The sequence below is a fragment of the Rana temporaria genome, chromosome 4, assembly GCF_905171775.1.
Source record: "Rana temporaria chromosome 4, aRanTem1.1, whole genome shotgun sequence".
Classification (NCBI taxonomy): domain Eukaryota; kingdom Metazoa; phylum Chordata; class Amphibia; order Anura; family Ranidae; genus Rana; species Rana temporaria.
This window is the reverse complement of record NC_053492.1, coordinates 62,345,355-62,362,215: the sequence shown is the minus strand read 5'-3', so window position 1 is coordinate 62,362,215 and position 16,861 is coordinate 62,345,355. Positions and strand designations below refer to the sequence as shown.

At 43.7% G+C, this 16,861-nt stretch overlaps 1 protein-coding gene across 1 annotated transcript in view; it reads right to left on the bottom strand.

The window, feature by feature from the left end:
• The window catches only part of LOC120935621 (CD2 associated protein), a 191,625-nt gene that overhangs the window by 84,110 nt on the left and 90,654 nt on the right, over positions 1-16,861 (bottom strand). The gene's annotated exons all lie outside the window — the stretch shown is intronic.

The window sequence follows — 16,861 nt, the reverse complement described above, 5'->3', positions numbered from 1 at the left end:
AGCCCGCCCGGAAGTCGGCACGGTGCTGCGCTAAATCACAGGCAGGGAGACATTGTCCCAACGCGCGGCTGCAGAGATCGAGAAATGTCTCACTGCCTGAGATTAGCGCAGCGCCGACTTCCTGGCGGGCTCTGCATGTGGGGTTTGTGAACACGCCGGAGCTCATCCTCACTAACCACTACACTACTGTGTTGCCCACAGTGCCGTAAATCAAGACGCAGCAGCTGTACGGACACAACTGCACATCCACATTTGACAGGTGTGTGCAAGGACAGGAGCACCGCCCCACATACAAACAGTTCAACTGAGATATGGAGCTGTGTCTATACAGCCAATGCATCTCCATTCTAATACATAGGAGAAAATGCATCTCCATTATATTACATAGAAGAAAATGCATCTCCATTCTATTACATAGGAGAAAATGCATCTCCATTCTATTACATAGGAGAAAATGCATCTCCATTACATTACATAGAAGAAAATGCATCTCCATTCTATTACATAGGAGAACATGCATCTCCATTCTATTACATAGGAGAAAATGCATCTCCATTCTATTACATAGGAGAAAATGCATCTCCATTACATTACATAGAAGAAAATGCATCTCCATTCTATTACATAGGAGAAAATGCATCTCCATTCTAATACATAGGAGAAAATGCATCCCCATTCTATTACATAGGAGAAAATGCATCCCCATTCTAATACATAGGAGAAAATGCATCCCCATTCTAATACATAGAAGAAAATGCATCTCCATTCTATTACATAGGAGAACATGCATCTCCATTCTATTACATAGGAGAAAATGCATCTCCATTACATTACATAGGAGAAAATGCATCTCCATTCTATTACATAGGAGAAAATGCATCCCCATTCTATTACATAGGAGAAAATGCATCTCCATTCTATTACATAGGAGAAAATGCATCTCCATTCTATTACATAGGAGAAAATGCATCTCCATTCTATTACATAGGCTCCATGAATGTGCCTGTGTAAATGAGACCTAAATCTGACAGAGGACCTACCCTTCCTCACTACTGAAAAATAAACTAAAACAAAAACAGTTTTTTATTAAGTAATACTCTTATGTACCGTACATAGACAAGTTATCTATTTTACCGGGTATGCCCTCTTTACATAGTAGAAATGCCTTATGGCCAGTATTGTGTCGATTTTTTCCTCCCATACGTTTTTGCCAAAAAATCAATCAACACAGGTGAAAAAAAAGAAACTAACAAATACAACTACATTCAGCAAATGCAAACATGGTAATATACATAAAAGAGAGATATAGTTCCCTATAAAACTATAACAATCCTGCGTCAAAGCAATGATTGCACAATACAAGCTCAGATTCCGTGTTCTCTGGTATGAGAGGCGTAGTGTTAATTACCATCACGCGTTATAGGTGGCTGGTTCAACTTCAAGACCAACGATCTCATAAAACACACAGGCAGCCATTCAGTTCAGCTATTAATGTCTAAATATCAGAGAATGAAAGAAAAGCACACTCACCGGGTCCATAGACATACTTGTGTGCGCACACACCCAGCTGTGATTGCCACCTGTGGGAGGGGCCTGACACGCGTGTAAAAACATGACCAGACTCCAGAGAACTTCCAGGGACGGCTGATCACCTGAGCCAACAAAAGGACTGCCTGACATAATGTACAAACAAGAGCCCAGCACTCTCTCACTTACAATCTGCCCACTGACAGAGAGGTGGGGGGTATTGTCTTTCCTAGAGGGGTATTTTACAAACAATGATTGTAAACCAAATCTGGAGCCCTCAACAAAAGTGTCTCTAGTATATAAAAAGTGTTTTGCCTGTATACCAGGACCATTGTAGGGGGTAAGAACTGCATACATCAAAGACACATTGTTAGGTGTTCCTGTTCTGCAGTGCAGAGGACTACAGGAAGCCAACATAATGACCAATTAGAGATGATAATGCCAACAGTACTTAGAGTTGTAAAGTCTTGAGATTTTTTACCTGAATGCATTCAGGTGAGGGACCTGTGAGGCAGCCGCCGCCCCCCCCCCTTTTTTTTTTACCTGAACCCAATCGTTCCAGCAAATGAGAATAAGCCCAGCAGCTCCAGCCTCTGTCTCGGGTCCTCATTGGATAGATTGATAGCAGAAGGAGCCATTGACTCACACTTCTGTCAATCAAATCCAGTGACGGGGGGGGGGGCGGGGCTCAGTCCTGCTATCTGTGTCAATGGACGCAGCAGTAGAACTCTGGAGCATGTCCACACGGAATGCGGCTCTTCATGGGGGCACTCGAATAGGAGGAGCCAGGAGCGCCGCAAGGGGACCCCAGAAAAGGAGGACCGGGACAGCTCTGTGCAAAACCCTTACACAGAGCAGGCAAGTATAACATTTTTTTTTTTTTTTTAAATAACAAAAAACCTTTACAATCACTTAAAGATATACATTGAGGGCTCATTTACATATGTGGCCACCATTGCCACCCTCCTAAGGGCAATCTGCAGTGGATTGCTTTACAGAGGCATTTGACAGGTGATATGTCATCTTCTCACCACTGAAGGCCCACGGCACTCTGCATAATATGACAATTGCAGAGGCCCCATTCACTGCAATAGGTCACGTTTGGCATTTCCACCAAATGTGACCTGTAGCCCCCATTCACATTGTAACGCCGCGTAAGCGTTTATGAGATGTGAACCATCTCCATAGACATCAATGGCAATTCTCCCCTCCAGCGGCACGAGCGTCGGGCGTTTTGTCGCCAAGGTGTGAATGGAGCCCAAGGTTTGCCATGCTGAGGCAGTGGGGGAGATTTGAGCCAATGTGACCAAGGATTTGATTTAGACAAAAGCCTACTTCAACGGCTCTTAGATCAAAGATCCCGGCATTTCAAGTCTATGGTGCCAAGATCTGAGCCACACCTTGCTGAAAATATTGTATGTAGCAAGACACACTTAAAATACAACACAATCAACTCATTTATGCTTACTGCATTTCTTATTCACTTCCATCTGAACAGCGATATGAAATAATCTGCATGCAATGGCTCCTGTCACTGCCAGTGTGCCATTGCTGAGTGCATTTCAATTTAGGCCAACATGTATTCTGCTACATATTTTTGGTAAAAAAAATCCCAATAAGCGTATATTAATTGGTTTGCACAGAAGTTATAGTATCTACAATCTATGGCATACATTTTATATGAGGAATTTTTATTCAGTTTTATTAGTATAAACTTATAGCAGGACTGCAATATTGCGGCAGACAATCGGAAACCGACACTTTTTTGGGAAACAGTGACCCTAATACAGTGATCAGTGCTAAAAATATGCACTGTCACTGTACGGACACTGGATGGGAAGGGGTTAACAGGGGCGATCAAAAGGTTTACTGTGTTCCTAGCCAGTGTTTTTTTTTTTTTTTTTTTACAGTGTGAGAGGTGCTTTCATTAGGTGAAGACAATCTGACAGAGCTGCAATCTGCCTTGTTTACATAGGCAGACTGCTGTTCTGCTTCTGTATTATTAATGATCAGGGCATGTCGGTGGACAGAGTCCACAGTACTCATCCACTGGTTTCTGTTGTGAATAATCTTAGCGGAAACAAGCTGCCGGCAGCGCGCATTTGCGCCCACTACCCGGTAGTGCAGGATCATGTATACACACACAATCCTCTGCACAGTGGCCAATCCGTAGTAGTAAAAGGGTGTTCGGCCTCCAGGCACACCTGCCCTTAAACTATCCATTCTTGTATATGTGCTCCAACTTTGGAGACTCAAAGAAGACCCCTTTCACACTACAGCGCCGCTAAAGCGCTGGTTGTTTTTGCCGTGCTTTAGTGGCGCTTTTGCAAAAAAAAAAAGTCCCATTTTGTTACGCTTTTTAAAGCATTTTAATAGTGCTATTTACAGCGCTCCCAACCCGCCCCAAAGATGCTGCTTGCAGGACTTTTTTTTTATAAAGTCTCGCAAGCGCAACGCCCCAGTGTGAAAGCACCCACTGCAAAGAATGGGAGGCAGTTTCCAGGCACTAATTAGAGGCCATTTCTAGCGCTTAAATGCCTGAAAACGTCAATGTAAAAGTAGTCTTGTAGCGTTAGGACTGCAGTACACCGGGGGGACCATGATGTGGCCGCTGAAGAGTCATATCGGCTTGTTGCAGGCTGGCTGATAATTGAGCTTTTGCCTTGTGTTACCGATCCATGGGCTCCTTGCTGTAAAAGCAGGTTATAGGTTGAGGTTGTAGCCATTTGTAATGAAATCTTCCCAAACCTACCCACTGGGCAGAAGTCATGTTTGTGGGGGCCAGCAGACATCTTTAAAAGCAGAAAGGTGCAAATGAGAATCAACTAAACAACCTAAAACCTTTCCTGATCACTACAGTTCCCCATAATACAAGCTGGTGTAAGGCCCCGTACACACGACAGAGGAACTCGACGTGCTTGGCACGTCGAGTTCCTCGTCGAGTTTTGGGATGAAGCCGCCGAGGAGCTCGGCGGGCCGGCTTCTCCCATAGAAGAACGAGGACAACGAGAAAATAGAGAACATGTTCTCTATTTTCTCGTCGAGTTCCTCGGCGGCTCCATCGAGCCAAAACTGTACAGACGACAGAGATTCTCGGCAGAATCCGGGTTTTGACCGAGTTTCTCGGTGAATTCTGCCGAGAATCTCTGTCGTGTGTACGAGGCCTCAGAGGTATATGGCCGATTCTCCTCCCTACTCCAGTCACATGAACATGTAAAAATTGGATAGGACAGACTGTCAACAGGGAAGCCTTTGGAGCAGGGATATGCAAACTTTCAGCTGTTGCAGAACTACAAGCCCCACGAGGCATAGCAAGACTGACAGCCACAAGCATGACACCCAGAGGCATGATGGGACTTGTAGTTTTGCAACAGCTGGAGGTCCGCTAATTGCATATGCCTGCTTTGGAGAGAGTAGGACTTTACCTACACGTTCAGCCACCCTCTTTATTATGCAAGGCCCAAGTTGGTCAGAATTCCGGAAATTCACATGAAACTGCATCACAGGACATATGACCAGCTCAGTGCCACCTGTACATATAAATAGATTTCTAAACTGAACTTAGTCAGGGCGTGCCGGTTTGTTTGTCAAGACAGGAATTGTGTGTGTGGGCTGGGAGTGTGTACAGGGCAGAGCAGAGAGCAGGACAGGTAATCGGAGATGAAGTACTATGGGAAAAGGCAAGTAACCTCCCCTCTGTAAAGTCAGGAATGTTACATTTCTTATCTGATTAACATGCTTCAGAAATGTGGAAATCTTCCCCAAAGTGAAGTCACCAGACTCCATCCTGTACAATCAGATCAGGTTACACATTGGCAAGTCTCCATCAGACAACAACCGCACAGAGCTACAAACCAGTACTGATGGGGGACAGCAGACAACGGGGTTTATTTACTACAATTGGAGAGCGCAAAATCCGGTGCAGCTGTGCATGGTAGCCAATCAGCTTCTAAATACAGCTTGTTTACTGTATTTATTGGCGTATAACACTCACTTTTTTACCCTGAAAATAGAGGGTAAATAAACTGTGCCTGCGTGTTATACGCAGGGGGCTGTGGAAAGTTTTTTTCCCAAAACTTCCCTCTTAAAGTTAGGGTGCGAGTTATACGCCTGTGCGTGTTATACGCCGATAAATACGGTAATTAAAGTGATGGTAAACGATCACCTTGTAAAACAACCCATTCAGTTTAAAATATAAATGAAAGGCAAAAATAAATAAAACATTCACAGCGTCTCCCCACAGGGATGTAGTCCCAAGGGAGGGGGCGAGCACGCTGACTAACCCCCAGCCAGAACCGCTCAGATGATGGGGGCAAGCTTACTGAGGAGGAACAGGAAGTGAGAAATTCAGACAAAGATAAAAAAACATTTAGAAGGGAGATCGAAGGAAAAGGTAAGTGAACCAACAATGCACTAGCTTAAAGAAACCTATTTAGAAAATAAAAAACAAACCTTTACAGCCCCTTTAACTACTTGCCGACCAGCCGCCGTCGGCTGGTTATACGGCGGCAGGTCGGCTCCCCTGCGCGAGAGCCCATAGCTATACGTCGGCTCTCGAATCAGCCACTAGGGGCGCACGCACCCCCCGCTCGTCCCTGATTCCCGTGCGCGTGCCCGGCGATCGCCTCCTGGCACCCGCGATTGCTCGTTACAGAGCGGGGAACGGGAGCTGTGTGTGTAAACACACAGCTCCCGGTCCTGTCAGGGGAGAAATGCCTGATCGTCTGTTCATACAATGTATGAACAGCGATCAGTCATTTCCCCTAGTGAGGCCACCCCCCCTACAGTTAGAACACACCCAGGGAACATACTTACATCCTTCCCCACCCCCTAGTGTAAACCCCTTCCCTGCCAGTGGCATTTTTATAGTAATCCAATGCATTTTTATAGCACTGATCGCTATAAAAATGCCAATGGTCCCAAAAATGTGTCAAAAGTGTCCGCCATAATGTCGCAGTACCGAAAAAAATAAAATCGCTGATCGCCGACATTACTAGTAAAAAAAAAAAAATTATAAAAATGCCATAAAACTACCCCCTATTTTGTAAACGCTATAACTTTTGCGCAAACCAATCAAGAAATGTTTATTGCGATTTTTTTTACGAAAAATATGTAGAAGAATACGTATCGGCCTAAACTGAGGAAAAAAAAGTTTTTTTTATATATTTTTGGGGGATATTTATTATAGCAAAAAGTAAAAAATATTGCAATTTTTTTCAAAATTGTCGCTCTATTTTTGTTTATAGCGCAAAAAATAAAAACCGCAGAGGTGATCAAATACCACCAAAAGAAAGCTCTATTTGTGGGGAAAAAAAAAGGACGCCAATTTTGTTCGGGAGCCACGTCGCACGACCACGCAATTGTCAGTTAAAGCGACGCAGTGCCGAATCGCAAAAACTGGCCGGGTCCTTTACCTGCCTAAAGGTCCGGGTCTTAAGTGGTTAAGCTTTGACAAAAAACCTGGAAGCCGATTGGCTACCATGCACAGCTGCACCAGATTTTACACTCTCCAGTTCAGTAAATCAACCCCTATGCATGAACAAATATTTGTTTACCAACATTATAACCCATATGCCTCTTAAGCCGTATAATACAGTGGTCATCAACCATGTCCTTAGGGCCCACCAACAGGTCAGGTTTTATGTATTACCTTGGGAAGATGCTGAATAGAATACTGCAATCACTGAGCACCTGTGATGTATTTCAGTTATCTTGCAAACCTGGCCTGTTAGTGGGCCCTGAGGACAGGGTTAATGACCACTGGTATAAACTAATTAATAAAACTATTTATTTTTCTGAGCATTCAGATAGGACTGTTCTATAAAATAATTTACCAGTGGAAGCAAGAAATATGTTTACAGCACCAAAAAACACCATACATGGCCTGAATTATCCTGCTCAGCTGGATGAAATTCATGCTGTTGGTGGCCCTGTCAGAACCACCCGGCTTGGGAAAAATACATTTTAGTTGAAGGATCTGTGTGGAAAATTGTCAGCTGAACAGTGACTGCATCCAGTCTGATCGAGTATACTCAGATGTGGGTGCTGCAGCTGCCCGAATACCATAGCCAGCAGGGGAGTTTTCTTCATCCAAGCTGAAGGGATATAGATTATTTCTCTTAAACTATAAATGACCTACAAAACAAACCCCCACCAACCTCTGTAGCTGCAAGCATTGTAGAGCAATTCATCCTCAAATATTAGGGCAGAAGCATTCATGTTGTTTAAGTCAGCTCAACCTACTTCCCCGCTCCCTGAGCTCCTATGCATATACATTTGAGATTATAAGGCTGAGAGAGGGCAGCATAAAACTGCCTTAAACTGCCAATTGCCTTCTTTCTGTCTAAGGAGCCAGTCAGAAAATTATTGGTTGAACGCTACATGCATCCAATCAGGTGAAAACACTGTGCAAATAATTACCAGCCACTGCCACTGAGGTTACTGAATACAAAAAACAAGTATGCGATCCGATTCTAGCGCGGACAAAAAAAAAATGTACCCTGCACAGTATTGTCGAGTATTGGTTATGATTTGAGCCATACAGAATAATGGCTCAAATCGCACTGCTGAAGAATCGCATGTTTTTTGAACAGGAATGCAGTGCGATTCCTGTTCAAAATCATAAGTGGTTCCCATACCACACAAGTGTGAACAAACACTTAAACCTCATACACACGATCAGACTTCCATCGGCCAAATCCGTGAATTTTTGTCCGAATGGCGTTGGCTAAACTTGTTCTGCATACAGACGGCAGAACTTTTTCAGTCAACATTGATGAAACTGTTTTTTCTGCTCTATAGCGCCACCCTTGGGGCAACTTCTGCTAATGTTGTGCCATGGCTAGCATTGGTTCGGAGCATGCGTGTTTGTACTTTGGATTTTTGTACACACGATCGGATAATCCGACGGAACACATTTGTTGTCAGACAATTTGAGAGCATGACCATCCAACATTTGTTGTCGGAAATTTAGACAATTGTCCGATGGAGCATACAGACGGTCGGATTATCTGACAAAACACATCCATCACACAATTGTTGTCGGAATATCCGATAGCGTGTATGGGCCTTTAGACTCGGATCACACTGGAACTGGCTGTGGATCGCACAGGAATAATGTGCGTCCCTATTCTCCAGTTTATGCAAAAGAGGAGGGATGATCACCATATCATTGAACCCAATGTGCTGGCCACATCCCTGTGATATAGAACAAACAGTTGTTCCCCCTAGGGTGGGACTTTAAAAGCCAGACATAGAAACAATATTTATGTATGTGGAAAATGTCAATAGGCAAACGTACAAAAGTAAAAAAACATGCACCGAGGTGAATGTAGTTCAATTATGTAACATTGCAAACATCAAACAAAACATATAGCAAGAGACAACCAAAAAACAAAGACACAATAATGATGACACAACAACTCTATGGATGATGATCCCTGGTATCTGACGCGTTTCCGGTATACAACCTTCATCAAGGAGGGGAAACGCCAATGTTGTAGTAATCAAAAACAAATCAGCCCTTGTTCACACCGATGCAATTTGACAGATCAAATCGCATGACAAGTCGCACCCTATTGTCAGCAATGGAACGGTTCCACAAAACTCTGTGGTATGTGCCACCCCGAGTATGGAAAAGTAGTCCCTGCACTATTTTTGTCAATTGCAGGTGCGACTCGCATAGATATCTGGGCATGAAGTCACACCGATATCAGCCAAATAGCACCTGACAGGCTTTGAAATCGTGCAATTTCAAGTGAAGTCGCACAATTTCAAAGCCACATTCAGTGTGAACCTAGACATAAGAAAAAAACACACACACACAGATTGAATGGGCGCACATAAGGGTTGCTATGGAATGACGGTGACAGAAAAATAGATTGCATTCAACGGGCTCCCAAACTTGGTTTCTGGAGAGTTTAGTAATGGATGTAAAGTCAATCTTTCATGTTAGGTGGAAGAATAAGCTTATCTGGGACAGTACTCTCAATGCTACACAGAGTAAAATTGTGCGAAGAGGGGGAGGTGCGGAGACGGGGAGGTGCGGAGACGGGGAGGTGCGGAGACGGGGAGGTGCGGAGAGGGGGAGGTGCAGAGAGGGGGAGGTGCAGAGAGGGGGAGGTGCAGAGAGGGGGAGGTGCAGAGAACTTACGAATAAAGGGAGCAGAAAAGATGAAGAGGCAGAGTTTCTACATATAGTTGTAAACAAGAAGGGAAGACCGAGGAAACGCACTTAAATTATTCAGTCTTTAAAGCGAAGCTCCACCCTAAAGTGGAACTCACGCTGATCGGAACCCTCCCCCCCTCCGGTGTCACATTTGACAACGGAGGGGGGGAGGGGGTGCAGATACCTGCACCCACTTCCGGCCACACAGTCTCGGGCAGACTGCGGGCATGACATCACCTCACGTCCCCCGTTGTGTTCTGGGAACACTCGGCTCCCAGTACACAGCGGGAGCCAATCAGCAGGCGTAGCGCGACTCGCGCATGCACCATAGGGAACCGGGCAGTGAAGCCGGAGCACTTCACTTACTGGTTCCCTCACCGAGGATGGCGGGGGGGCAGCAGAGTGACAAGTGATCGCTCGTCCTCTGCTGCGGACGGCGCTGGACTCCAGGACAGGTAAGTGTCCTAATATTAAAAGTCAGCAGCTGCAGTATTTGTAGCTGCTGGCTTTTAATATTTTTTTTCAGCGGAGCTCCACTTTAATAACTTGATGTCAAACATTAAAACATGCTGGACTTAGCACCAACTACTGGACGATATTCGGGTTAGATAAGAACAGGGGCTCCATTTGTATTGATAAGTATATATTTTCAGTTTGCATATCACAGAGTGCAAGTGACGAGAAGATCTGAACACATCTGGGTTACACATTTTTTGCTGCTGGTGGAAATTGTGACATTATGCAGTAAAGGGGTTTTATTGCTGGAAATGAAGTCATATATTGATTGCTTTAACCAGTCATGTTGCACACAGATGCCAGGCACAGAAATTAAGGATAATGAAAGTTTAAAGGGTGCTTCACTTTACTCTCCCAATCAACATTGATTATTTTTTAATCCTCATGCTGCTAGCATTAGTAAATAGATAGGAAACTATATCATTTTCACTTTTAAACCAATTTTTTTTTTTACACTTTAGTTACTTCCTAGTTTCTGGCCAAGCAAATTATGTCATACATCCTAGGAGTCTTTTGGAGGGGAGGAGGGGTTTCCTCAACTAAGCACACTTACCGGCATGCATGCCTGAGCTAAGGGCAGATGGACTCCAGGAAGTAACTGCTGCATGAATTATCTTCCCTTACCCAAAATGGCCACGGCTAGAAATGATAGGGGGGTGTTTTTCAAAGTGATTTCTCATCAAAATAAAGCATAGCAACATAGATGGATGGATGATGGAGTTTGCTTTGAATATAAAAAATTAAATAAATAGTGTTGTTGGTTTGTGGTGCTCAGATGTGGTGAAGATCCTCTTTAAAAAATACAGTCACCAGGCCATTCATTTCAACAAAAATCTTCCTACAAGAAGATACAATATGTAGATTTAACAAATGAATTATTAAATGTTTGGTAGATCACCAGCCACAGGATGGACTGTGGGTGTCTAAAGCAGCGCAGTGCCACGTCCTAAAAATATTGGAACAGCAAATGTTAAAGATACAAAGACATGGACTTAGTAGGCACCAATTATAAAAGTACAAATACGTTTATTAACATATAACCGGTAAGGGTTTGTTAAAATAAAAAAAACACACAATACATAAAATTAAATAAATTTAAAAACGAAAACTACAGTGGCAACTGCAGTAACCATAAATTGATCCAATAGGAGTCCAAGGAGGGTCAACAGAGAAAATATGTGACTGTATTACATAGTAGAATACCATAGGCGAAATGTCAGCTGCCTTGGCGTAGCCCGGGAGGGACACCGACGCCTCGTTCTAAGGCAGGTATTTCATACAGCTAGTGAGCTGCGTAAAGAAGAAGAAAAAAAAAAGTAAGCGGGTTTACTACCGCTTTAATCCTCCAACAGCTACATAAAAGGAAATGTGTGGGGGTGAAGGACGGGGTGGAGGAGCTAGGCCAGCAATAAGAGGATACTAGCAGAAAAGAAGAGGGTTGGTCTACAAAGAGGGAGGAGGCTGTACTAGGAAATGGACTCTTCTGGCATAGTCAGATTTTCTAGCGAAGGCAGAATGCATGTGCATTGAAATTAAAGTGGTAGCAAACTCCTGTATTAAAAACACACACACCCCCCCAGGCGGTTTAATCCATAATGTGCAAGTATGCTCCACATACTAGCACAATACGAAAGACTTGCCTTATAGCGAAGTCCTCCAGCGGTGTGCGGTCACCACTGTCGGCCTTTCCATCTGCACTCGGTCTTCCTTCCGGGTTCGCAAACATTAACAGGTAGATTCACAAAGAGTTAGGCCGGCTTATCTACAGATAAGCCGACCTAACTCTGAATCTAAGCCGACCTATGTTTAAGTGTATTCTCTAACAGAGATACACTTAAACATAATAGGACGGCTTGCGCCGTCCTATCTTAGATTGCAATGTTTTGGCTTACCGCTAGGTGGCGCTTCCATTGCGGCCGGCGTAGATTATGTAAATGAGCATTTACGACGATTCCCGAACGAATGCGAGCCCGCCGCAGTCGATTAACGTTGTTTCTGTAAGCGATAGGCCGCCTAAAGTTATTCCACCCAATAACAATGTTAAGTATGGCCGCCATTCCCGCCGCGAGGTACGAATTTTTTACGCTGTTTGCGCAAGTCGTCCGCGAATCGGGATTTACGCCGTTTACGTACACGTCAAAATCAATAGGCCCGTACGGCCTACTTAGCCGCAATGCGCACTGGGAAATGTAGTCGCCCGGCGCATGCGCAGTGTCAAAAAACGTCAAAAACGTGAGATCAAGCCTCATTTCCATACAACACGCCCCCCTCCAAGTCATTTGAATTAGGCGCGCTTACGCCCGCTCGTTTTAGGCTACGCCGCCGAAAATTAGCAGGTAAGTGGTTTGAGAATCACTACTAGCCTAAAAAATTTACGGCGGTGTAGCCTAAAAAGACTAGGCTAGGCCGCCCTAAAGTTAGGCGCCCCTACGTGAATCTACCTATAAGAGACATTCACTGGTAAGCTCCAGTGCAGGTCAAAAAGTGAAGCTTACTAGTCCCCCCCCCCCCCCCCCCCCCCCAACTAAAGATCTGTGAACGACGACAGCCTAGGCTCACAGGAATAAAGCTGACCTGGAAGAGCAGTGCCCTCTAATGATGCTGAAAAGGAAATTGTTAATTCAGGAACACAAAAAAGATCTTTTAACCATTGAAGAATAAGACTTCACACTCTGCCTGTCCCATGCTCATCATCATTAAGCTTTAAGAGTTACAGTTATTGACTCCACCAGTAGAGGGCACTGCATGTGAATTCTAGACCTGGCAGACATTTACAGTAAAACAATCCAGCATAACAAATGGAAAGGAGGATTCTATAGCCGTGTCTAAAAAGCAGATCCCACAAGCCAAAGCTTTCACACAAAAATACTCACTAAATGACCCCAATAAACCAGCCAGGTGCTACCCAACCATCTCTAGAGACATAGTAACATCAGCAAACTAGACAAATATTCCAAACACTGTTAACATGCGACAGTGAGTAAATGCTGCCAGTCCCAAGACTATTACAGAGAATATTGTCAGATGGATGACAGCCAGCCAGGATTTAAAGCCAGATTTATTACATACCTAGCTTAGGATAAAAAACAGAAGACAGTTTATTTAATAAAAGTGCAGCAGACAGTAATTCATCGTTAATTCATTCAAGTAAATAAGAAGCCAACCAGCCGTCCTGTGCCGCTCTTGCATTTTGGCACACAGAGCGGCAGCGGCATATCAATCTAATCCAGGGATCTCCAAAATACGGCCCTCCAGCTGTTGCAGAACTACACGCAACATGAGGCATTGTAAAACTGACATTCACAGACATGACTAGGCATGATGGGAATTGTAGTTCCTGCACAACTGGAGGCCATAGTTTGGAGACCCCTGATCTAGTCCATGTAGTTGTGGCTCCACTGAGACCAGCCTGGTAGAAGGAACTGCTGCAGAAAACGAAGCACTGGTAGTCATAGAAAAACAAACTAAAAATATTCAGGGCCAAACTCACAACAGTGAGGACAACTTAGATTGTGCTTAGAAACATGGATACGTGATGGGAGATTTTATTTGGCTTTAGTAACACTTTAAACTGCTTCCTTTTTAATTAAAATACAGTAATACAACCTTTGTTTTGTAGTTGTAAAGCTGTACCTGTCAGTATCTTCTGTCTCTTCCTGTGATTGGCTGACAATGCTAGCCTTAGGCTTCATTATTATTTGCAGTCTTTCATGTGCTCCTGCTAGGGAAGTACAGGCAGCCATGCTGATGCCCGATTGTTCTCCATTGTCAGCCCATGGCCCGCATTGCCCCCTAGTGATTGAACAGTCGTGCAGCAGAGGGTGATTTTCTCAGCCTGCAACAACTCTACAGAAGGTGGTAACGTTCTACTGGCTTCTCCATGCCCACAGCCCTAATCTTACAGATGCAGACAAAGTGCAGTCTAACATGGGGGTAATCACGCCTGCGGATTACATGTACGTCCCACACAGTGGGGTTGATTCAATAAAACTGAAGGGTGCAAAATCTGGTGCAGCTCTGCACAGAAACCAATCCGCTTAGAAATTCAGCTTGTTTAATTAAAAGTGGTTGTAAAAGATCACCTAGTAAAAAACAACCCATTCAGTTTAAAATTAAAGGCAAAAAATTTTGTATAGATATAAAAAAATAAAAAAAAACATTTTGAATGCCTTTTTTAATAGGTGACCACATTCCCTCTGTTCTCAGCTGCATAAGATCTGGGGGAGGAAAAGCAGCAGCACACTGATCTTCCCAGTAAACGGCTGTGCAGTGGGGGTGTCAGGACAAGTCTGATCATTGAAGGAGAGCAGGCCAAGTTCCCAGCACAACTAGGAGAACTGACCACTGTGTGCTCTCCTGCTTAGTGTGCTCAATGTTTTAATAGGAAAGCAAGGGGACTAGTAGGGACACCAGGGACTCCATATAAAGGATGCAATACAAAAGAGAACAGGATACACTCTCATACAAGTACATGGTACAGCAGGCACATATCAGGAATAGCAAGTGTTGGGGTAACATACTTTAAAGATTGTTAACCCAAAAAAGGAAATAATAATATGGATCCTGCTTCTTTAAAAGCATTTTATACAGAACAGTGCTTGTGCTGTGTAATTTGGACCCCTGTAACACCTAAAAAACCTGTCTGATCCTGCCAGTTTCTCCCCTCCCATATGCAAACAGACAACGATAATCATGGCTGCTGAGCCCTGACACTGTGGTCTGTTCACGTGCCTCTGTCATCCGCAGCCTACTCTGTGTCTGTCTTATCTATTCCCCCCCCCTTCTCTGCGTGCCCTATGCCCCTCCAGCTGAAAGAATATCCAATATATTTTAATACTATAAAGCCTTGTTTCCCAATAGTGTCCCCCCCAAAAAAAACCTTTACTGTATCTCACGGCGGCTCCCAGCAGTCACGTGACGGGCTGTTTCTCCTCTCCTGCTCGCGTCCCGTCTGCTGCCGACGTCAGCGGGGAAACCTCAGCCCCGCCCACTGCTTCTGTCAGATGGGCAGAGAGGAGACACGGTCGGGTTACATGAGTGCTGGGAGCCGCCGTGAATTTTTTTTTTTTTTTTTTTTTTTATAAAACACAGACAGGGGGGTACAAAACGGATAGTATTAACATGTGAAAGTGGGTTAACAGCAAGCGTTGACAAAAAAAACTGGAAGCAGTCTGGTTTAGATGCAGAGCTGCACAAGATTTTTCACTCTCCATTTTTATAAATCATGCCCAGCAATTGTTTTTTACTGTTCCTTTGACACACTGCAATCTCTTTAGACTGACTGAAGAGAGAATAGTCTCTACTTGGCCAAGTTAACTCAAAACGAAAGGCACTAGAATATGAAATGCAGTCAATCAAAAATGTGAGATTCACCCATCAAAAACCTGCCTTTTTGTATGCATCTGCCTGCATTACATGCTTTCTTAAAGCAAAGAGACAATTCAGATTTTCTGCCAATGCAGATTGCACAAATGTCAAAGTTTATCACCTGGGTACCACTGTACTGAGTTACAGAATTTAAAACAAAGTATTATTGTGGGACCTCTTCAGTTCCAAAGTTAACAATATTAGGTGGAAAATTAACAATTGTATATAAAAAATAAATAAAATAAAAAAAAAACTACAAAACTACATCAATAAAATACTTCAACACAGTCGGAGCCTTTGATCGTGGCCCATACAGCGACAGCTTCACGCGGATCTCCTTTCCCAGCTGACATTTAGTGAATAAAAGCTTTTTTTCCCGATCTCCTCTCCTGCGGTACGCCAACATATTAATTGGACTTGTGACTGAGGAAGCATTGGTGGCTTTCCAAATATACCAAAAGCACATAAGATGCATTACTGGTTCGCAATTTTCCTGAAGAAGCCGCATAAGCGAAACATGGCAAAGTATCTTTTTGAAGATAAAATGAACCACAATGATCACCATCTGTGCTGCAGTATTTTATTGAAGTTGATCTGTTTTGATATATTAAATTGTTAATTTTTTAACACAATATTGTTTGTTAACTTGGTAGCTAAAAAGACACACAATAATAATGATTTGTTTTAAAGTTGCACAACGTCTTTGCTATAGGTGTATGTCGTTTGCTTACCTCCCAAAGTCTGGCTAAAAAAACTCCCAGAGATGGCATCCCACATCTTGCCATGTTGGTAGGATGTCGCCAACACACTCCCAGTCATTACTCTCACCCCTATCATCACAGGAGGGAGCTCTCGAATACCTGCACATCTCACCTGTCTCAGCATCAAAGTAGAATACTCGCTCACCCTTCTGTATCAGGACAACAGAAACAATATAGGACTACAAAACCCCACCCTCCATAACAGATGGACAGGGTTCTGTAGACCAATCTTCTGTACCAGGTCAATAGGAAGAAGGTAGAACCATGGAACCACAGCCTTCTTCTAGTCTTCATAAAACAGAGGCATGGCTCTGTAGTCCTCACAATGTAATTTATAACAAACACAGGACAACCAGTTCACAAGATTTGAGGCACGATCAACTGGTATTTTGATCTTTGTTAAAGGGGTTGTAAAGGTACAATTTTCTTTCCTAAATAGCTTCCTTTACCTTAGTGCAGTCCTCCTTCACTTACCTCATCCTTCCATTTTGCTTTTAAATGTCCTTATTTCTTCTGAAAAATC